The sequence below is a fragment of the Triticum dicoccoides genome, chromosome 3B, assembly GCF_002162155.2.
Source record: "Triticum dicoccoides isolate Atlit2015 ecotype Zavitan chromosome 3B, WEW_v2.0, whole genome shotgun sequence".
NCBI lineage: Eukaryota > Viridiplantae > Streptophyta > Magnoliopsida > Poales > Poaceae > Triticum > Triticum dicoccoides.
The window spans coordinates 660133573-660157753 of NC_041385.1; the positions used below are offsets into that span (position 1 = coordinate 660133573).

At 42.9% G+C, this 24181-nt stretch overlaps 3 pseudogenes; all 3 read left to right on the forward strand.

The window, feature by feature from the left end:
• LOC119281752 overlaps nucleotides 1-7400 on the forward strand; it is a 30900-nt pseudogene extending 23500 nt beyond the window's left edge.
• A 2142-nt stretch (nucleotides 7401-9542) lies between these two features.
• LOC119281755 lies at nucleotides 9543-14965 on the forward strand (annotated as a pseudogene).
• A 4709-nt stretch (nucleotides 14966-19674) lies between these two features.
• Nucleotides 19675-24181, forward strand: part of LOC119279770 — a 25588-nt pseudogene continuing 21081 nt past the window's right edge.

A 24181-nucleotide genomic window follows, 5' to 3' on the forward strand; every position in this document is an offset into this window, starting at 1 on the left:
CCAACCGCCCCCGCCACAACCGCCGTCTCCGACCACGGCTGCCGCCGCCCTCGATCCGGTCCCCGGCGTCGTTCCCGCCCCCCCTCCGACGTCATCCGCTCGGCCTCGCTGTCGCCATGAAGTCGTCGCTGCCGCCCTGGTCGGGAATCGAGCGGAGGAGCCGCTCGATCCGGCGCCCCATTGACCGCGCCTCGCATGGGCCCCAGCGCCCCGGCCCAGTGTCCTGTCCGGCCCAGTGCCCCGGCGCAGCCCCAGCCTGCCTCCTCCCTCGTCAAGGGCCGAAGCCCAGGGTGAGCAGCCCCTATCCCGCGCCCTATGCGCCATATAGCATTTTTGTGCCTGTTCCGTTTTTTTTCAAAAATCTGCCAAGTCCCAGATTTGCTACATAATGTGTGCATGTTTGGATGCTTGTAACTTCCTGCTAGTAACTCCGTTTTGTATGTATGATATATCAAAATGTTCATTGTGAGATGCACTTCACTTCATTACATTGTGGCATGCTTGTTTGAGTCTATCTTGATGCCCTAATCATCGTTTCAAGAGTGCTATATGATGTTAACCTGCTCAGACTGTTATAACTCGCTGTTTTGTCATTTTCGTTGCATTTTGTGTGTGCATCCTTTGAGCATGATGTCTACATGTTTTAGGAGCATATTCATGCCATATTTACAGCGGTGCAATCCGTGTATTCTTGTAACTCTTATAGTGAGTGCATCAAGCTCGTGAAGTAGGGTACTTATTGTTACTGTTTTGGTAGGTTGAAACTGCTATACTATGATGCTACGTTTGATTGAAGCTACCATCCATTATATGCATAATCTGGAGATGTTCACTAAGGATGTTTTGTTATACCTGTTATGCTCTATACATACATGCCCTTGGTTGATATTATGGCCTGCTGTAGCTTGTTGTTATCTTGCTCCAAAGTTGCTAAATAATGTTGCTGTCAGTCTGTTAACATGAAGTTCAGTTTTGCCATGTGTTTTGCTAGTGATCCTTCTACCCTATGACTATGCTATTGCTATTTTTACTGTTGGTCACCTTTTCATGCCATGTAATGTTGTGTAGTGAGCTGTACAAGCTCACCAACATGCCTACTTATCGTTGTTTCTGCCATGTACTGTTATTTTCACTAGGTCTGAATCTGTCATATCATTTGCCATGTTTGCATGGATGCTACCATCTTTTCTATTGATCTTTGGAACAATTTCAGTAAGGAAGTGTTGTTAAGTGCTTTTAGTACTAGCATGCCATGCTTAAGTTTTCCAGGATAGCTTGCTGTAATTTGTAGTTTGCTAGCTCTAAACATTGCAACCTGATGCTATTTCTATCATGTCCAGTGAATTTCTGCTAAGTCTGTGAAACTGTTATTATTCGCAATATTGCCATGTCCTTTGGAGCATGTTCTAGTGGTTTCTGGAGATAGCTCACTGTTCATATTTTATTAAGCTTCATTTGTACATCACGCCCATGCCTTTTGTTTTCATGTTGAGGTGTTCTAGCATGTTGTTTTGATGTTTGCAAAGTGCCTACTTGCTGTTTTGGACAGATTGTGGTTATATCTTATTTGGAGTGTATGTGTTGCACCGTTGCTCCGTTTTGAGCATGCTCTATATGAAACTTGCTTAGAATTGCATGTAGTTTCATCATGCCATGTTGCATCCATGTTTTGAGTGCGTTTGATTGATGTTTGAATGTGTTTTGCATCAATGCCATGTTTAACTTGTTTTGCTCATATCTTCTAGGCCGTAGCTCCGAATTAAATGAACTTAATATGAAACTTGACTAGAATTTCGGGTAGATCATCTTGGTGCATTTTAACTTGCTGTTTAACAACTTGAACATAATTTATTCAGATCTGGTCCAATTTCGAAATTTGCATATGAGGACTTACCGGATTTGTTATATGTTGTTTCCGGCCTCATTTAAACTTGCTTTGATGTGTTGCTCTTGTATGCATCATCTCTTGCCATGAGTAGATTCATGTAGCCTTTGTCATGCATCATGCTTGGTTGTGCATCATGTCATGTTTATGTGTTGTATGTTTACCATGTGTTTGCTTCTTTCCGGTTGTGCTTCTTCTCGATAGTTCCTGTTTCGTTGCGATCGTGAGGATTCGTTCGACTACGCTTGGTTCGTCTTCATCCGTTCGTCTTCTTCATGGACTCGTTCTTCTTCCAAGCAGGATTTCAAGTAAGATGACCGCTACCCTGGATCTCACTACTATCATTGCTATGCTAGTTGCTTCGATCTACCGCTATGCTGTGCTACATATCACCTGTTGTTCAAGCCTCCCATATTGCCATGTCAGCCTCTGACCTTTTCACCCTTCCTAGCAAACCGTTGCTTGGCTATGTTACCGCTTTGCTCAGCCCCTCTTATAGCATGGTTAGTTGCAGGTGAAGTCGAAGATTGCTCCATGATGGATAAGATTATGTTGGGATATCACAATATCTCTTATTTAATTAATGCATCTATATACTTGGTAAAGGGTCGAAGGCTCAGCCTTATGCCTGGTGTTTTGTTCCACTCTTGCCGCCTTAGTTTCCGTCATACCAGTGTTATGTTCCTCTATTTTGCGTTCCTTACGCGGCCGGGTGTATGGGACCCCCTTGACAGTTTGCTTTGAATACAACTCCTCCAGCAAGGCCCAACCTTGGTTTTAACATTTCCCACCTAAGCCTTTTTCCCTTGCGTTTCCGGAGCCCGAGGGTCATCTTTATTTACCCCCCCCCCGCCCCTGGGCCAGTGCTCCTCTGAGTGTTGGTCCAAACTAGAGCACCGTGCGAGACCGTCCCTTGGCAACTTGGGTTATGTTGGTACTCGTATGCTTAGCTTGTCCGGTGTGCCCTGAGAATGAGATATGTGCAGCTCCTATCGGGATTTGTCGGCACATTCGGGTGGTCTTGCTGGTCTTGTTTAACCATTGTCGAAATGTCTTGTAACCGGGATTCCGAGACTGATCAGGTCTTCCCGGGAGAAGGAATATCCTTCGTTGGTCTTGACAGCTTATAATGGGCTAAGTTGGGGCACCCCTACAGGGTTTAAACTTTCGAAAGTCATGCCCGCGGTTATGTGGCAGATGGGAATTTGTTAATATCCGGTTGTAGAGAACTTGACACCAGATTCGAATTAAAATGCATCAACCGTGTGTGTAGCCGTGATGGTCTCTTCTCGGCGGAGTCCGGGAAGTGAACATAGTTTGTGTTATGTTTGAACGCAAGTAGTTTCAGGATCACCCCTTGATCACTTATAGCTTCTCGACTGTTGCATTGCTTCTCTTCTCGCTCTTATTTGCGTATGTTAGCCACCATATATGCTTAGTTGCTGCTGCAACCTCACCACTTATCCTTTCCATTCCTATTAAGCTTTGCTAGTCTTGATACCCATGGTAATGGGATTGCTGAGTCCTCGTGGCTCACAGATTACTACAACAACAGTTGTAGGTACAGGTATAACGATGGTCATGACGCGATAGCGATGCTTGCTTGTTTTGAGTTCTTCTTCTGCTTCGTCGTTCAGGGGATAGGTTCCTAGTCGGCAGCCTGGGCTAGCAGGGTGGATGTCGTTTGAGTTTCTGTTTGTGTTTCATTCGTAGTCGGATGTTGCTCTTATGTATGATGATGTTGTATTTGTGTGGCATTCTATGCCTCTTGTATGTATCCCCAACTATTATGTAATGATTCAATGTAATGATATCCACCTTGCAAAAGAGTCTCCAATATGCGCTTCTATCCTTGGTGGGACCTTTGAGTTCCTTTAGGATAGGGCCGCATATTGGGCATGACACTCAACCCCTCGAGGCCAATCCACCACAAAGCAGGAGTAGGCTTTTACACCACAAGGTGGCCCGAACCTGGGTAAACTGTTGTGTCCCACTTTCCCTTGAGTTCGACGAGCTAGGCTATGAGATTTGCGAGTAGGCAGACTGGGGAGGTTGAGATCTCCGCACGCACCCCAGAGTTCAGACCTCTCAAGGGTTTGCGAAACCCAAAATCCGACAACCGTCAATCACTTCATAAATTTCTTCTTTTAACACTTCATCGCAATTTTCAGATTCACGAATTTCAAGGAAAACTTCATAGAGATAATCAAGTGCACTCAACTCACTAGCAATTGGTTCATCATAATTGGATCTTTTGAAAAGATTAGAAAGTAAATGAGGATCCATATCAATAGATTTTTTAGCAAGCGAAGATGCAAGCAAATAGAAGACACATGGCACACAAGCAAAGATAGCGAACGAACAAAAAGGCAAACAAAAGGAAGGCAAGTAAAAAGGCAAATATTTTTGTGCTTTTTGCTAAAACGTTTTAGAAGTGGGGAAGATGGAAACAAGAGACAAATGGAAAATATTGTAAATTGCAAGGAGATGAGATTGTGATTAGGAACCTGATAGATGTTGATGATGTCTCCCCAGCAACGGCGCCAAAAATTTCCTTCTACGTGGCTTAAACTGTGTTAGTATTTCCCCAAGGTGGAAGGGATGATGCATCACAGCTACGGCAAGTATTTCCCTCAGTTATGAAACCAAGGTTCTTGAACCAATAGGAGAACCAAGCAACACTATGCAAACGGTACCTGCACACAAATAACAAAACCTCGCAACCCAACGCGTAAGAGGGGTTGTCAATCCCTCCTCAGTAGAACATAGATTAAATGGTATGAGTTTGGATAAATAGATCTGAATAAAACACGAAATAAAATATGCAAATAAAAAGTGCAGCAAGGTATTTTTGGGTTTTTGGAATAATAGATCTGAAAACAAATACGGTAAAATATAGATGGGAAAGCAATATGATAAAAGATAGACCCAGGGCCATAGATTTCACTAGTGGCTTCTCTCGAGCAAATAGCATACGGTGGGTAAACTAATTACTATTGGGCAATTGATAGAAGAACAAATAATTATAACGATATCCAAGGCAATGATCATTATATAGGCATCACATCCAAGATGAGTAGACCGAAATGATTCCGCATCTACTACTATTACTCCACACTCGACCACTATCCAGCATGCATCTAGTGTATTAAGTTCATGGAGAAATGGAGTAATGCAATAATGAAGATGACATGATGTAGACAAGATCTATTCATGTAGGTATAGACCCCATCTTGTCATCCTTAATAGCAACGATACATACGTGCCTCGCTACCCTTTCTGTCACTGGGTGAGGACACCGTAAGATCGAACACAAGCACCTCTTCCCATGGCAAGAAAATTGATCTAGTTGGCCTAACTAAACCCAAGATTTGAATAAGAATCACGAGGCTATAAATAATCATGCATATAAGAGATCAAAGAAGACTCAAATAATATCCATGGATAGAGATCTCATCATAAACTCGAACTTCATCGGTTCCCAACAAACACACCACAAAAAGTCATTACATCAAATAGATCTCCAATAGACCATTGTATTGAGAATCAAAAAGAGAGAGGAAGCCATCTAGCTACTGCCTATGGACCCGTAGGTCTACGGTGAACTACTCACGCATCATCGGAGAGGCACCGATGAGGACGATGAACCCCTCTGTGATCATGTTAAATTGGATCTCGTGGTTTTGGAACTTGCGGCGGCTGGAATTATGTTTTGTGTGCTCCCCTAGGGTTTTTGGAATATTTGGGTATTTATAGAGCTGAGAAGCGGTGGAGACGACCTTCGTGGGCCTCATGATATATCAGGGCACGCCAAGGGCCTTTGGCGCCCCTTGGTATATCATGGGCCCCACGGGCCTCCCCCCAGGTGCTTCCTTGGCTCCCAAGTTGTCTTCTAGTCCCAAAAAATCTCCAAAAAGTTTTGCTGCATTTGGACTCCGTTTGATAGGGATATTCTGCGAAGTAAGAAACAAGCAAAAAACAGCAATTGGCACCGGGCAGTATGTCATCAGGTTAGTCCCAAAAACTGATCTAAAGTTGTTATAAAATGATTGTAAAACATCCAAGAATTATAATATAATGGCATGGAACAACCAAAATTATAGATACGTTGGAGACGTCTCAGTATCCCCAAGCTTAATTCTTGCTCGTCCTCAAGTAAGTAAATGATAAAAATAGATTTTTTTATGTGGAATGTTGCCTAACATGTTCATCACATACTCTTTTCTTTTGTAGCATGGACATTTTGAATTTTAGATGGTTCAAAGCAATAGTCGATATTTGACATAAAGACTTCAATACTAAAGCATATCAACAAGCAACCATGTCTTTCAAAATATCAACACTAAAGAAAGTTATCCCTAGCACTGAGAATATTTGTGAAAGTTTGCACCCAAAAAATTTCAGAATTTTTTAAAAAGTTACATATTTGGATTTTCATGTTGACTAGATACTCCTTGTCTTGTGTGCGCTCTTTAATATGATGTGATACTATGTGTGTGTTCCATTTCTAGTGTATGATGGAGTCTATGCCTTTGCTATCTTCTGAAGAAGTGCAGATGACACACAAGTTGAGTTTAGTCATGTAGATGCACTTTGTTGCGTAAGTGAAATTTAGGCCATTCACATAGTTATTAAATCAGGTGAAATATTAGCTATTCAAATCAGTGGTCACACAAAATCCCATGAGAGTTGATAGTAGTTAGCGTTTCTTTTCGTAGCGGCATGGTATAGTCATTTACTAGTGGTACCTAAAACCAATAAAGACCCAAATGTCAGTGTTTGGTCAAGCAAGTGCACTTGTGTTGTTGTTACTATTTATATATAGGTGATGGTAGGTTTGTCAGAAAGGTCAAACAAACGGAACAAAAGAAAGTTAGCACTATATTGATGTGTGTTCGCGCTTTAATATGATGTGATGCTATGTGTGGTCTATTTTGGAGGTGTGTGTGAGAGTCTTCGCCTTCGCTATCTTATGAACAAGTGGAGATGACACACGAATTTAGTTTAGTCACATAGGTACCACATTTGTAAAATTTGAGATATTCAAATAGTTTTGAAATCGAGTGAAGTTTGAGCTATTCAAATTAGTGGAAACGCGGGATCCCATGAGACTTGACGGTGGTCACCCATCGCAATGCTTGGGTACTCCATTCCCTTTTCCTTCTGTCGCGGCTCACAACTTGAGGGTTCGGCTAGCCTTCATACACTACCAGGTTGGCTAACCATGATGGCGATCATCAACATGCATACTCATATGGCTGTGTGCATTGGAGGGTAGTGGTGATCATCCATTTCTCAGAAAAAAGCCTCCTACACTTACCATCATTTGTTAATTGCTTGCAACAATCTAATTACCAAGTCTAAAAACAGTTAATGTGTGTGTGTTGATGTTAACGCCTTGTGGTCATAATATTTTTTTTGGCTGGTGGAGAAAATGATGGAAGAGTCCTAGGAGAACGTCAATGCCAAGAAGGGTGGCGCCATGTCGCGGCACTTTGGCAACTGCATCTGGTGAATGGTGACCCACATTTCAACTTCCATAAATGTGTTGGCAAGACGATGAGGAGGACTTGCATTCTGGTCGTTTTGTGTTTGATGCAACTACACAGACAATTGTGGTGTTTATAGTAATTAACATTTCTTTTTGGAAAAAAACTGTGTATACCCCCCTAAACTATGATGGTTTGGGCACATCACTTGCTCACATTGATAACTAGTATCTTAACGCCCTAACTATCCCGAACCGGACAGATCACCCCCCACCCCCACGAGGACCCACCTGACAATGTAAAAACATATGTTGGCGAAGGAACCGACCGCATGCACGAGGGTAAGGAAGGTGTAGGACGACGACGGTGACCTCCGCGGCTCCACCTCCCCGACTACTATCGTTTCTGCAGCGTGGGGAAGGATGACCCTGCTCGCCACCTGCATCGGCCTCTCCACTTCTTATCATTACGACCATGGCCGAGAGCGACAATGGCACCATCTCTAGTGGACTCGAGACCCCGGTCCGAAGCAGGTGGGATGTCCCCCACTGACTCCTTCGGCTGCGGCGCCCTGCCGTTAGCAGACAACATACACAAGCTCATCGAGTTGGCACTGGATGGGGACGCTGGGCATCCTCCCCATAGTCCCATAGTGGCGCCACCCTCGTCCGTTGAAGATGGTGAGAACCAGGAGGATATCGTTGTAGCCATGGATGGCAAAAACGGTGGCTCCATCTTGTTACATGCTCTATTTCGGTTAGAGGGGATTTTAGGAGGGACAAACGGTTAATTACACTTAGACATGGGCCCTGATATGCCCTCAGTCGACATCTCCTATTTGTGAAAATGTAAAACCACTCTCTAAAACCATCTACCAAGCTTCTAGGGGGTGATCTGTCTGGTTTAAGATAGTTGACGGGATTAAGATCCTGGTATTTGATAATAGGGGGTGATGTGACTGAAACGTGATAGTTTAGGGGGGTATATACATTATTTTTAGGATGAATAGTAATTTATTAGTAGTACCAAAACCCGCCAGGACCCAAATCTCAATGTTTATCTGGTCAAGCAAGTGAACTTGAGTTGCTGCTATTGTTTATAGCAGTTGATAGTAGTTACCTTTTCGGAGCGAGATGGTATAGTAATTTACGAGTAGTACCCAACAATCAGAAGGAATAAAATGTCGGTATGTGGTCAGGCAAGTGAACTTGTGTTGTTGTTACTATAAATACATAATGATGGGTTTGTTAGAAACTTCAAACAAACGGAACAAACATAAATTAGCAATATGTTGATGTGTACTCGATTTTAATGTCACGCGATGCTATGTGTGTGGTCCATTTTAGATATGTGTGTGGGAGTCTTCGCCTTTCCTCTCTTCTGAAGAAGTAGAGATGACACACGAGTTGAGTTTAGTCACGTAGGCACACTTTGCTGCGTCGCTGAAATTTTGGACATTCCAATAGTTCTTAAATCTAGTGAAATTTGAGCTATTCAACCAGTGGTCACGCGGGATCCCTAGAGACTTGGCAGTGGTCACCCATCATAATTCTTGGGTAGTCGAGTCACTTTCCCACTACGTCGTGACTTACTACTTGATGGTCCGACTAGCCTTCAATTGTGCTCCCTCATTGGCCAACCATGATAGGGATCATCAACCCTCATACTCTTATTGCTGTGTGCATCGGACACCAGGGGTGATCCTTCTTTTTTAAGAAAAACCCCTCCTACACTTACCATAATTTGCCAATTGCCTGCGACAACATAGTTGCCAGGTGTTAAAACAGTTAATGTGAGTGTGCTGATGGTAAGACCTTGTGGTCGTGATTTTTTTATAGCTGCTGGAGAAGATGATGGAATAGTCCAAGGAGAACGTCAACACCAAGAAGGGTGATGGTCTGTCGCGGTGCTGGGGTAGCTGCATCTTGTGAACATTTGGCGCTTTGGCAGCACCCTATCTATGCAGTACGATACGAACTATCTACTCTGTACCTATCTATCTATAGTTGACATTTTTCACCAATCGCGTGAATTAAATAGGTATCTAATGCTTTAATCTATGCTTACCTCTTGTATGCGACAGGCTTTATAAATAGGGGGGCGGCGCCCAAGTCTAAAACACACACCACAAGCAAGAGCCTACGTAGAGACCACAATGGAAAGACAGGATGGCGTCGGAAATGAGCAAGGACATGAAGTTCTCCGAGGAAGAAGTCACCTGACACCCGCGTATTGTCGAAGGTGAGGAGCAGATGGTTGCGCCTGCACGGCAATCTTCAATCTTTGCGCTGACACTGGACGAACTGCAATAGTCGGTGTGCGAGGCGTGGCGCAATTTTGGGTCCATGAACATGGATGAGTTCATGAGCAACATATGGAATACCGACGAGTTCCGAGCGGCGCCCGACGGTGGCTTGGTGGGCATGGAGGAGACTCATGTGGTGAGTGCTGGTGGAAGCGGAGGTGGTGGGGATGCAGGAGGAAGTGACCTATGCTGACAGGGGTCCTTCTCCTTGCCTCCCTAGCTGTGTCGAAAGACGGTGGAGGAGGTGTGGGCTGAGATCAATAGGAAGCACCGACCGGTGCATGCCCAGCCTTAGGCCGCGCATCCCTCACCGCAACTTCCTGTCCAACCAGTGCTCGGGAATGGCAGAATGTCTTTTTGCGCACTGATGCTACCTAGCGGCAACAAATCCGACATTCACTACTCGCGTCAAGATGCGTGAAGGTGGGACCACTTTATTCACATTTAAATTTCAACATTTCACATTCCATATGTGAACCGAACCTATATCACTTGCAATTTTTTAAAACACAATTTCAGCAAAAATATTTAAGACCATCATATTTTACTAGAAACAAATGAATTTTTGAAAGTGATTTTTTGAAATGTGTAACAGTTTATTTCAAAAGAGTGAAAATGTTTTTTCACAAACGTAAAATTGAAATAGATGTGATTTTTGTGAAACAGACTACTGAAATGTAACATGTAGGTTTTGAATTGTGAAATAGTAACCATAGAATGTGAAACTAATTTTTTGAAAGAGTGAAATATGTTTTTTTTTCAAAAATGGGTAAATAAATATTTGTGATTTTTGTGAAACATGACAACAAAATGTAAAAATGTAGGTTTTGAATTGTGAAATACTAACCACAAAATGTGAAATTGTAATGTATAAATGTGAAACTGATTATTTCAAGAGAGTGAAACATGTTTTCCAAAAATGTGTAACTAAAATATATGTGATTTTTGGGAAATGTAATAGTGAAATGTAAAAAGTAGGTTCTGAATTGTGAAAATATTAACCATGAAATGAAAAATTACAATGTATAAATGTGAAACTGATTATTTGAAATGAGTGAAAAGTGAAATGTAGGTTATGAATTGTGCAATGGCCACTACAGAAAGTGAAATTGTAATGTATCATTGTGAAATAGATGATTTTGACATGTGAAATATATGCTCAAATTTAAATATGGTTATAAAATATTCAAGATGGCTCTCGTTTTAAATGTATTGGCGCAAGGAGTTCAAAATTAAAAAAAGTTTCACAAATGAATATATGGTTTAAAAGATATGGATGTTTTAAATTAGCTAAGGAGGAAGAAATGGTTGGATTTATTGTGTGGGAGAAAAAAAAGTGTTACTGCCACACTGCCATGAATGTATGTGAAGTACACTAGTGGGGGCCAACTGTTGAAGAGAGATAGTGGAACTATGAAGATGGGAAATCCAGAAAAGAAATGTAATACAAAGATACTTGGCCCACATAGTGTTAGATGGCAGCTCCCTATTGGACACCACCTTGCCGGTAGGTAGCACAACCGTGCAATTTTACATTTCGTGGGGAATGGCGGTTCGGTTGCGGCCAACAACCGATAGGGTTGCACATGGAGAGATGATGTTGTAGAAGTTCCTTGTCAAGGCCAGCGTGGTCCGAGGATCTGGCGCTGGCCAGGAACCTCTACCGGTCGGCATGGTCCATGGACAGATAAACACCACACAACAGGGGCAACAGCCTGGCCCAACGATGTACCTAATAGAACCGACCAATGGCATGTTCCCAGTGATGGGCGATGACATGGGGTTCGTCCACAACGGGTACTCAGGGATGACCATGGCGACGCCGCCACCACCTCCTCAAGGTAAAGTGGGTATCGTGAGCCACGGGTTATCGGATGGGAGGAGCGCCATGATGCAGGCTGACATGATGAAATGCATGGGTGATAGAACGATGATGGAGAATGGCGACGCCCGGAAATGCGGCACCCCGGAGGTTCAGCCCCGCAAGAGGAGCATCGAGCATCACCACTGCCGCATGATCCGTGAGTTAGACGCACGATCGTGTGCCAAACAGGTACTTACCTTACTGCCAAAATTGTTGGTTTTTATGCAATGCCATTTCTGCAACGCTAGTAACAAGGTTGGTGACACGTACACACTGTATTTGTTAATCCTACAGGCTTATACCGTGGAGCTTGAAGCTAAACTGAACCACCTCAAGGAGGAGAAAGCTTGTCTGAAAGGTGAGGAGGTATGGAGCTGCTAGTGAAAACGCTGAGACAATTTAGTTTTCTTATTCTTTTCAGTTCTTACCGTTACTAAACAGTTTCATTGTTTTGTTGCAGAAGACGATTCTGCCGACCAAGAAGCAAATGGTATGTACATTTTTCCACCATCGCATGAAAATCCTCATACACTCACGATCACTTGCCAATTGCTTGTAACAATCTAATTGCTAAGTATTAACACAGTCAATGTGTGTGTGCTGATGAAACCATCTTGTGGTTGTGATCTTTTTTCTTATAGTTGGTGGTGAAGATGATGGAACAGCCTGAGGAGAACGTGAACCCCAAGAAAGGTGGCGCCCAGTCGCGGCGCAACAAAAGCTACACCTGGTGAACGGTGACCCGCCATTCAGCTTCCAAAGCCGTGCTGGCAGGAGGATGAGAATGAATTATGTTGTTGATAGCAGTTACCTTTCGTTTTAAGAGGAGGATGGTATAGTAATTTATTAATAGTAGTTGAACCCCGTAAGTACCCAAATGTGAGTGTTTATCTGGTCAAGCAAGTGAACTTGTGTGTTGTTGTTACTGTTTATAGGTATATGTGTTTGTCAGGAACTTCAGACAAATGGAACAAAAGAAAATTAGCAATACGTTGATGTGTACTCAAGCTTTAATATGATGCGATGCAATGTGTGTGGTCCATTTATGATGTGTGTGTGTGTGGGGGGGGGTCTTCTCCTTTGCTCTCTTCTAAAGAAGTGGAGATGACACACGAGTTGAGTTTAGTCACATAAGCGCTCTTTGCCGCCTGGGTGAAATTTGAGCCATTGAAAAAGTTTTCAAATCCAGTGAAATTTGAGCTATTCAAATAAATGGTCACATGGGATCCCGTGAGACTTGACGACGGTGACCCATCGCAATGCTTGGGTAGTGAATTCCCTTTCCCCTCCATCACGACTCAGTGCTTAAGGGTCTGACTAGCCTTCAGTTGCGCTCCCAGGTTGGCCAACCATGATAGAGATTTTCAACCTTCATACTATTACGGTATCAACCTTCATACTATTACGGTTGTGTGCATCGGGGGCCAGGGCTGATCCTGTTTTTCTTAGAAAAAATCCTCCTACAATTACCATCATTTGCCAATTGCTTGCAAGAATCTAATTGACATGTCTTAAAATAGTTAGTGTGTGTGTTGATGATAACACCATGTGGTCTTTATTTTTTTACAACTAGTGAAGAAGATGGAACAACCAAAGGAAAACGTCAACGGCAAGAAGGGTGACGCCCTGTCGCAGTGCTGGGATAGCTCCATCCAATGAACGTTGACCTGCCATTCAACTTCCATAGCTGTGTTGGTAGGAGGAGTACATGAAGTCTGCATGTTTAGTGTGTTTGATGCAATTTGCAGCAATAATTGTGGTGTTGATAGTAGTTACCTTTTCTGTGATGATATATTAATTTACTAGTGGTACCTAAAACCCATAAGGACACAAATATCAGTGTTTATTTGCTCAAGCAAGTGAACTTGTATTGTTGTTACTATTTATAGGTGATGATGGATTTGTCAGAAACTTCAGACAAATGGAACAAAAGAAAATTAGCAACATGTTGTTGTGTACTACGAAAGTCCCCTTCTACTTCCAAGCTCAATTGAGCTCTAGGTGAATAGTAAATTAAAAAATTGAAAAAACGACTTCAATAATTTCTGAATTTTTTGGGTGTAAACTTTGAAAAATGTTTTTGGTGCTTGTGAATTTCATCCCGAAATAACATTCGTCCAAGTCATGGGAAAAAAATACAATGCTCCAAAATGCTTTTGGAAATAGCACTTCTGGAGTGTCGAGTTTGTTTTTTAATAAGATTTCCAAGAATGTTATTTCGATATAAAATTTGCAAGCACGGAGAATGTTTGTGAAAGTCTGCACCAAGTTTAGAATTTTTTTAATATTTTTACATTTTTAGATTTTAATGTTGACTAGAGGGCATATGAGCTCGGGACTAGATACTCCATGTGATGTGTACTCGCTCTTCAATATGATATGATGCTATGTGTGTGGTCCATTTCCGGTGTATGATGGAGTCTTTGCCTTTGCTCTCTTTTGAAGAAGTGTAGATGACACACGAGTTGAGTTTAGTCATGTAGGTGCACTTTTTTGCGTAAGTGAAATTTGAGCCATTCAAATAGTTATTAAATTCGGTGAAATTTTAGCTATTCAAATCAGTGGTCACACAAAATCCCATGAGAGTTGATAGTGGTTAGATTTTCTTTTTGAAGCGACATGGTATAATCATTTACTAGTCGTACCTAAAACTCATAAGGACCCAAATGTCAGTGTTTGGTCAAGCAAGTGCACTTGTGTTGTTGTTACTATTTATATATAGGCTATGACGGGTTTGTTAGAAAGGTTAGACAAATGGAACAAAAGAAAGTTAGCACTATGTTCATGTGTACTCGCGATTTAATATGATGCGATGCTATGTGTGGTCTATTTCAGAGGTGTGTGTGAGAGTCTCTGCCTTTGCTCTCTTATGAAGAAGTGGAGATGACACATGCATTGAGTTTAATCAGATAGGTGCACTTTACCGCGTCTGTGAAATTTGAGTTCTCCAAATAGTTTTTAAACCAGTGAAGTTTGAGCTATTCAAATTAGGGGTCACGCGGGGTCCTGTGAGACTTGGCGGTGGTCACTCGTCGCAATGCTTGGGTAGTCAATTCCCTTTTCCCTCTGTCGCGGCTGACAACTTGATTGTTTGGCTAGCCTTCGGCGCTTCCTGGTAGGCCAACGATGATGGCGATCATCAACATGCATACTCATATGGCTGTGTGCATCGGAGGCCAGTGGTGATCATCCATTTCTCAGAAAAAAGCCTCCTAGCTACTCTTACCACCATCTGTCAATTGCTTGCAACAATCTAATTGTCAAGTCCAAAAATAGTTAATGTGTGTGTGTTTATGGTAATGCCTTGTGGTCATAATATTTTTTTACAGCTGGTTGAGAAGATGATGGATAAGTCCAAGGAGAACGTCAATGCCAAGAAGGGTGGCAGCATGTCGCGGCACTGCGGTAACTACATCTGGTGAACAGTGAGCCACATTTCAACTAGCATAGCTATGCTGGCAAGACGATAGCGAGGACTTGCATTCTGGCCATTTTGTGTGTTTGATGCAAATGTACCGACAATTGTGGTGTTGATAGTAGTTACCATTTCTTTTTGGAAAAAAGTGAATATACCCCCTAAACTATGATGGTTTGGGCACATTACCCCCTCACATCGAAAACTATTATCTTAAGCCACGAACTATCCCAAATCAGACAAATCACCGGCCTGCTAGCTGGTTTTGTAGATGGTGTTGTCTACATGGACCCACCTATTAGTGTAAAAACATATGTTGACCGAGGAATCGACCACATGCATGAGAGGAAAAAAGGTGTTGGACAACGACGGTGACCTCCGCGGTTTGCATCATCAACTACTATCATTCCTGCAGCGTGCAAAAGGACGAACCTACTTGCCAGCTGCCTCACCCTCTCTAGTTCTTCTCATTCCGACCATGGCCGATAGTGACAATGGCAGCATCTCTGGTGGCCTCGAGACCCCGGTCCTAAGTAGGTGGGATGTCCCCCACTGATGCCTTCGGCTGCGGAGCCCTATCGGTAGCAGACAACGCACTCAAGCTCATCGAGCTGGCACAGGATGCGGACGCTGGGCATCCTCCCCATAGGCCCATAGTGGCATCACCCTCATTTGTGGAAGATGACGAGAATGAGGAGGATACTATTGCGGCCATGGACAGTGGAAACCATGGCTCCATCTTGCTACATGCTCTATTTTGGTCAAAGGGGATTTTACGGGGGAGAAACGGTAGATTACACATGGGCCTTGATATGCCTCAGTAACCATCTCCTATTTGTGAAAACGCAAAACCACTCTCTAAAACCACCTACCAAGCTTCTAGGGGGTGATCTGTCTGGTTTAAGATAGTTGAGGGGATTATGATCCTGGTTTTCGACGCTAGGGGTGATGTGACTAAAACGTGAAAGTTTAGGGGGGTATATACACTATTTTTGGGATGATATACACTAGTAGTACCGAACCCCCGCCAGGACCCAAATGTCAATTTTTATCTCGTCAAGCAAGTGAAATTGACTTGTTGTTATTTTTTATAGGTGTTGATAGTACTTACCTTTTTCGGAGCAAGATGGTATAGTAATTTACCAGTAGTACTTGTGAATAGTAAATTAAAAAAAATGAAAAAACAACTTCAATAATTTCTGAATTTTTTGGGTGTAAACTTTGACAAATGTTGTTGGTGCTTGTGAATTTCATCCGAAATAACATTCGTCCAAGTCATGGGAAAAAAAACAATGCTCCAAAATGCTTTCGGAAATAGCACTTCTGGAGTGTCGAGTTTGTTTTTTAATAAGACTTCCAAGAATGTTATTTCGATATAAATTTGCAAGCACTGAGAATGTTTGTGAAAGTTTGCACCAATTTTAGAATTTTTTTAATATTTTTACATTTTTAGATTTTAATGTTGACTAGAGGTCATATGAGCTCGGGACTAGATACTTCGTGTCCTGTGTACTCGCTCTTCAAGATGATGTGATGCTATGTGTGTGGTCCATTTCCGGTGTATGATGGAGTCTTTGCCTTTGCTCTCTTTTGAAGAAGTGTAGATGACACACGAGTTGAGTTTAGTCATGTAGGTGCACTTTTTTGCGTAAGTGAAATTTGAGCCATTCAAATACTTATTAAATCCGGTGAAATTTTAGCTATTCAAATCAGTGGTCACACAAAATCCCATGAGAGTTGATAGTGGTTAGATTTTCTTTTTGAAGCGACATGGTATAGTCATTTACTAGTGGTACCTAAAACCCATAAGGACCCAAATGTCAGTGTTTGGTCAAGCAAGTGCACTTGTGTTGTTGTTACTATTTATATATAGGCTATGACGGGTTTGTTAGAAAGGTTAGACAAATGGAACAAAAGAAAGTTAGCACTATGTTCATGTGTACTCGCGATTTAATATGATGCGATGCTATGTGTGGTCCATTTCAGAGGTGTGTGTGAGAGTCTCTGCCTTTTCTCTCTTATGAAGAAGTGGAGATGACACACGCGTTGAGTTTAATCAGATAGGTGCACTTTACCACGTCTGTGAAATTTGAGTTCTTCAAATAGTTTTTAAACCAGTGAAGTTTGAGCTATTCAAATTAGGGGTCACGCGGGGTCCTGTGAGACTTGGCGGTGGTCACTCGTCGCAATGCTTGGGTAGTCGATTCCCTTTTCCCTCTGTCGTGGGTCGCAACTGGAGTATTCAGCTAGCCTTTGGCGCTTCCTGGTAGGCCAACCATGATGGCGATCATCAACACTCATACTCATATGGCTTTGTGCATCGGAGGCCAGTGGTGATCATCCATTTCTCAGAAAAAAGCCTCCTAGCTACTCTTACCACCATCTGTCAATTGCTTGCAACAATCTAATTGCGAAGTCCAAAAATAGTTAATGTGTGTGTGTTTTTGGAAATGCCTTGTGGTCATAATATTTTTTTACAGCTGGTTCAGAAGGAGAATGTTAATGCCAAGAAGGGTGGGAACATGTCACGGCACTGCGGTAACTACATCTTCCGAACAGTGACCCACATTTCAACTTCCATAGCTATGCTGGCAAGACGATGGCGAGGACTTGCATTCTGGCCATTTTGTGTGTTTGATGCAAATGTAGCGACAATTGTGGTGTTGATAGTAGTTACCATTTGTTTTTGGAAAAAAGTGAATATACCCCCTAAACTATGATGGTTTGGGCACATCACCCCCTCACGTCGAAAATTATTATCTTAAGCCACGAACTATCCCAAATCGGATAAATCACCCCTCGAGGCCTGCTAGCTGGTTTTGTAGATGGTGTTGTCTACATGGACCCAACTATCAGTGTAAAAACATATGTTGACCGAGGAATCGACCACATGCATGAGAGGAAAAAGGGTGTTGGACAACAACGGTGACCTCCGTGGTTCGCATCATCGACTACTATCATTCCTGTAGCGTGCGAAAGGACGAACCTACTCGCCAGCTGCCTCGCCCTCTCTAGTTCTTCTCATTCCGACCATGGCCGACAGCGACAATGGCAGCATCTCTGGTTGCCTCGAGACCCCGGTCCTAAGTAGGTGGGATGTCCCCCACTTATGCCTTCGGCTGCGGAGCCCTTTCTGTAGCAGACAACGCACTCAAGCTCATCGAGATGGCACAGGATGCGGACGTTGGGCATCCTCCCCATAGGCCCATAGTGGCATCACCCTCATTTCTGGAAGATGAGAAGAACGAGGAGGATACTATTGCGGCCATGGATAGTGGAAACCATGGCTCCATCTTGCTACATGCTCTATTTTGGTCAGAGGGGATTTTACGGGGGAGAAACGGTTGATTACACATGGGCCTTGATATGCCTCAGAAACCATCTCCTATTTGTGAAAACGCAAAACCACTCTCTAAAATCACCTACCAAGCTTCTAGGGGGTGATTTGTCTGGTTTAAGATAGTTGAGGGGATTAAGATCCTGGTTTTCAACGCTAGGGGTAATGTGACTAAAACGTGAAAGTTTAGGCGGGTATATACACTATTTTTGGGATGATATACACTAGTAGTACCGAACCCCCACCAGGACCCAAATGTCAATTTTTATCTCGTCCAGCAAGTGAAATTGAGTTGTTGTTATTGTTTATAGGTGTTGATAGTACTTACCTTTTTTGGAGTGAGATGGTATAGTAATTTACCAGTAGTACCTAACACCCATAACGGTTAAAATGTTGGTATTTATTTAGTCAAGAAAGTGAACTTGTGTTGTTTGTTACTGTTAATAGATAATGATGGGTTTGTTAGAAACTTCAAACAAATGGAACAAAGGGAAATTAGCAATATGTTGATGTGTACTCGGGTTTTAATATGACGTGATGCTATGTGTGTTGTCCATTTCAGATTTGTGTGTGGGAGTCTTCGCCTTTCCTCTCTTCTGAAGAAGTGGAGATGACACACATGTTGAGTTTAGTCACGCGGGCACACTTTTCGCGTCAGGGAAATTTTAGTCATTCCAATAGTTCTTAAATCTAGTGAAATTTAAGCTATTCAAATCAGTGGTCATGCGGGATCCCTTGAGACATGTCGGTGTCACCCATTGTAATGTTGGGTAGTCGATCCACTTTCCCTCTCCGTCGTGACTTGCTGCTTGATAGTCCGACTAGCCTTCAGTTGCGCTCCATCATTGGCCAACCATGATATCGATCATCAACCGTCATATTCTTATGGCTGTGTGTATCGGACGCCAGGGGTGGTCTTTCTTTTCTAATAGAAAAACACTACTACACTTATCATAATTTGCCAATTGCTTGCAACAACATAATTGCCAAGTCTTAAAACAGTTAATGTGAGCATGTTGATGGTAATACCTTGTGGTCTTGATTTTTTTATAGCTGGTGGACAAGATGATGGAATAGTCCAAGGAGAACGTCAACGCTAAGATGGGTGGCGCCCTGTCGCGGCGCTGCGGTAGCTGTATCTTGTGAACGTTTGGCTCTTTAGAAGCACCCTATCTATCCAGTACGAGACGAACTATCTACTATGTATATGTCTATCTTTAGCTGACCTTTTTAATCAATCACATGAATTTAATAGCTATCTAATTCTTTAATTGATGGTTATCTCTTACATGCAGGCTATAAATAGGGAGTGTGGCGCACAAGACTGAACCACACACCACAAGAAAGAGTGTACATAGAGACCGGAGTGGAGAGATTGGATGGCGTCGGAGATGAGCAAGGATGTGAAGTTCTCCGAGGAAGAAGTCACCTCACGCCTGCACATTCTCGAAGGTGAGGAGCACATGGTTGTGCCTGCGCGGCAGTCTTTAATCTTCGCGCTTACACTGAACGAGCTACAATAGTCGATGTGCGAGGCGGGGCGCAATTTTGGGTCCACGAACATGGACGAGTTTGTGAGCAACATATGGAATCCCAAGGAGTTCCAAGCGGCGCTCGACGGTGCCTTGGTGGGCAAGGAGGAGGCTCCTATGGTGGGGATGCAGGAGGAAGCGGCATATGCCGGCATGGGTCCTTCTCCTTGCCTCCCCGGCTATGCTGGAAGACAGTGGAGGAGGTGTGGGCTGAGATCAACAGGGAGCCCCAACCGGTGCATGCCCAGCCTCTGACCCCGCGTCCCTCACCGCAACTTCCTGTCCAGCTAACTGTGGGGAATGGCACAAAGTCTTTTGACACGGTGATGCTACCTAGCGGCAACAAATCCGCCATTCATTGCTCGCGTCAAGATGCATGCAGGTGTGACCACTTTATTCTCATTTACTTCTATACACTGGTATACATCATCAAAATATAGCTAGTGGTCCCCATTATTTGTCCTTGGCATGGATACATGGCAGCAATATGATAGTGATCTCTTTCTCTCTATCTATCTATCTATATATCTATCTATATTCGATTAAATCAAACCTTTTATTTCACCTTTACAAAACTAAATCGTCCCTATCTTTTAAACCATAAGTTCCTACTTGAATTTTTTATATATATTTGAACTCCTGGCGCCAAGGCCTTTTAAACAAGAGTGATCTTCAATACATTTCGAACACATTTAAATTTCAACGTTTCACATTCCATATGAGAATCAAACCTATATCACTAGAAATTTTTTAAAACACTATTTCAACAGAAATATTTAGAACCATCATACTTAACTAGAAACCAATGGCTTTTTGAAACTGATTTTTGGAAATGTGTAACAGTTTATGTCGAAAGAGGAAAATGATTTTTTCAAAAACGTGCAGTTGAAATATATGTGATTTTGGTGAAACACACGAGTGAAATGTAACATGTAGGTTGTGATTTGTGAAATAGTAACCACAAAATGTGAAATTGATTTTTTGAAATAGTGAAATATGTTAATTTTTCAAAAATGTGTAACTAAAATAGATGTGATTTTTGTGAAACATGACAGTGAAATGTAAAAATGTAGGTTCTAAATTGTGAAATACTAACCACAAAATGTGAAATTATAATGTATCAATGTGAAACTGATTATTTCAAAAGAGTGAAATATGTTTTGTGAAACTGTGTAACTAAAATATTTGTGATTTTTGTGGAACATGATAGTGAAATGTAAAAAGTAGGTTCTGAATTGTGAAAATATTAACCACGAAATGTGAAATTACAATGTATAAATGTGGAACTGATTGTTTCAATAGAGTGAAATATATTTTTTCAAAAATATGTAATTGAAATATACGTGATTTTCCTGAACCAAGCCAGTGTGAAGTGAAATTTAGGTTCTGAATTATGAAAGAGTAACTACACAAAGTGAAATTCTATTATATCATTTGTGAAAATGATTGTTTGAACATGTGTAATAGTTTATTTCAAAAGACTGAAATATGTTACTTTAAAAATGTGCAATTTAAATAGATCTTTCTTATTTGTCAAGCAAGCCCGTGAAAAGTGAAATGTAGGTTCTGAATTGTGCAATATCCATTATAGAAAGTGAAATAGTAATGTATCATTGTGAAATAGATTGTTTTGACATGTGAAATATATGTTCAAATTTAAATGTGGTTAAAAATATTCAAGATTGATCTCATTTTAAAGGTTTTGGCGCAAGGAGTTCAAATATAAATAAGTTTCACAAATGAATATATATGGTTTAAAAGATATGGATGTTTTAAATCAGCAAAGGAGGAATAAATGGTTGGATCTATTGTGTGGGAGAAGAAAAAGTGTTTCTGCCAGACTGTGATTAATGTATGTGAAGTACACTAATGGGGACAACTATTCAAGAGAGGCAATAGAAATATGAAGATGGGAAATCCAGAAAAGAAATTTAATACAAAGATACTTGGCCCACATAGTGTTAGATGGCAGCTCCCTATTGAACACCACCTTGCCAGTAGGTAGCGCAACCGTGCAATTATACATTTTGTGGGGAATGGCAGCTCAGTTGCGGCCAATGACCGGTAGGGGGGCGCTTGGACAAGTGACATTGGGGCAGTTCCTTGTCAAGTCCGGCATGGTTCGAGGATCTAGCGCCGGCCAGGCACCTCCGCCGCTCGGCATGGTCCATGGATAGATGAACCCTGCACAATAGGGGCAGCAACCTGGCCCAATGATGTACCCAATGGCATGGGCCAACGACATCTTCCCGGTGATGGTCGACGACATGGGGTTCGTCCTTAATGGGTATGCAGGAATAACCATGGTACCACCGGCGCCACCTCCTCAAGGTGGGGTGGGTATCGTGAGCCTCGGGTCATCGAACGGGAGGAGCGCCATGACGCAGGTTGACATGATGACCTGCATGTGCGACAGAGCAATAATGGATAACGACGATGTCCGAAAACGTGGCACCCAGGAGGATCCGTCCTGCAAGAGGAGCATCGATTGTCGCCATTGTCGCATGATCAAGAACCGTGAGTTAGCCGCATGATTGCGTGCCAAACAGGTACTTACCTTGCTACCAAAATTATTGGTTTTTATGCAAAGCCATTTCTGCAACTGTAGTAACAAGGTTGGTGACATGTACACACTGTCTTTGTTAATCCTACAGGCTTATAGCATGGAGCTTGAAGCTAAACTGAACCACTTCTAGGAGGAGAATGTTCGTCAGAAAGCTAAGGAGGTACGGAGCTGCTGACCAGTGAGAATGATGAGACAATTTAGTTTTCTTATTATTTTCAGTTCATACCGTTACTAAACGGTTTCATTGTTTTGTTGCAGAAGATGATTCTGCTGACCAAGAAACAAATGGTATGTACATTTTCCCACCATCGCAATAAAATCCTCCTACACTCGTGATCACTTGCCAATTGCTTGTAACAATCTAATTGCTAAGTCTTAACACAATCAATGTGTGCATGCTGATGAAGCCACCTTGTGGTCATGATATTTTTTTCTTATAGCTGGTGGTGAAGATGATGGAACAGTCCAAAGAGAACGTGAACGCTGAGGGAGTCCTGGATTAGGGGGTATCCGGACAGCCGGACTATATACTTTGGCCGGACTGTTGGACTATGAAGATACAAGACTCAAGACTCCGTCCCGTGTCCAGATGGTACTCTGCTTTGCGTGGAAGACAAGCTTGGTGATCCGGATATTATATTTCCTTCTTTGTAACCGACTCCATGTAAACCCTAGCCCTCTCCGGTGTCTATATAAACCTGAGAGTTTAGTCCTTAGAGGGACGATCACAATCATAATCATCATAGGCTAGCTTCTAGGGTTTAGCCTCTACGATCTCGTGGTAGATCAACTCTTGTAATACCCATATCATCAATATCAATCAAGCAGGAAGTAGGGTTTTACCTCCATCGAGAGGGCCCGAACCTGGGTAAAACATCGTGTCCCTTGCCTCCTGTTACCATCAGCCTTAGACGCACAGATCGGGACCCCCTACCCGAGATCCGCTGGTTTTGACACCGACATTGGTGCTTTCATTGAGAGTTCCTCTATGTCGTTGCTGCAAGGCTTGATGGATCCTTCAATAATCAACAACAATGTGGTCTAGGGTGAGACTTTTCTCCCCGGACAGATCTTCGTGTTCGGCGGCTTTGCACTCCGGGCCAATTCGCTTGGCCATCTGGAGCAGATCGACAGCTACGCCCCTGGCCACCAGGACAGGTTCGGAAACTTGAACTACACGGCTGATATCCATGGAGACTTGATCTTCAACGAGTTCAAGCCTGCGCCAGGAGCACCGGACAGTTACGATGAGCACGGCTTAGACCTGCTGTCGGACAATGCTTGGGATATCGCCCCTGCACGAGCCCCGGACCTAAATCCGGAGCAGATTGCGTCGCCCGAGGATGGGTGGATGGACCCTGCCCCAGGGGCCACACACTCATCGGCGGTAGAGCCGAACACAGGCCTCACCCCCAAGGAAGCATGTGACACCGGACCCCCGGACTTGTATCTGGCTGTAGGTTCCAGTCCGCGCACTCCCGAGCCTGCCGAATCTGGTTGGGTTCCGGTAATGGAGTTCACCGCTGCGGATATTTTCCAGTGCTCGCCCTTTGGCGACATGCTAAACTCATTAAAGTCTCTCTCTATGTCAGGAGACTCCTGACCGGACTATGTACGGCCCAAGGAGGAAGAAGGTGACGAAGAAATCCGTTGCCCACCCACCACCCACTTCATAGCCATTGTCGATGATCTATCAGACATGCTTGACTTCGACTCCGATGATAACGACGGTATGAATGTCGGTGCAGGAGACGATTCAGAACCAACGGGGCACTGGACTGCCACCTC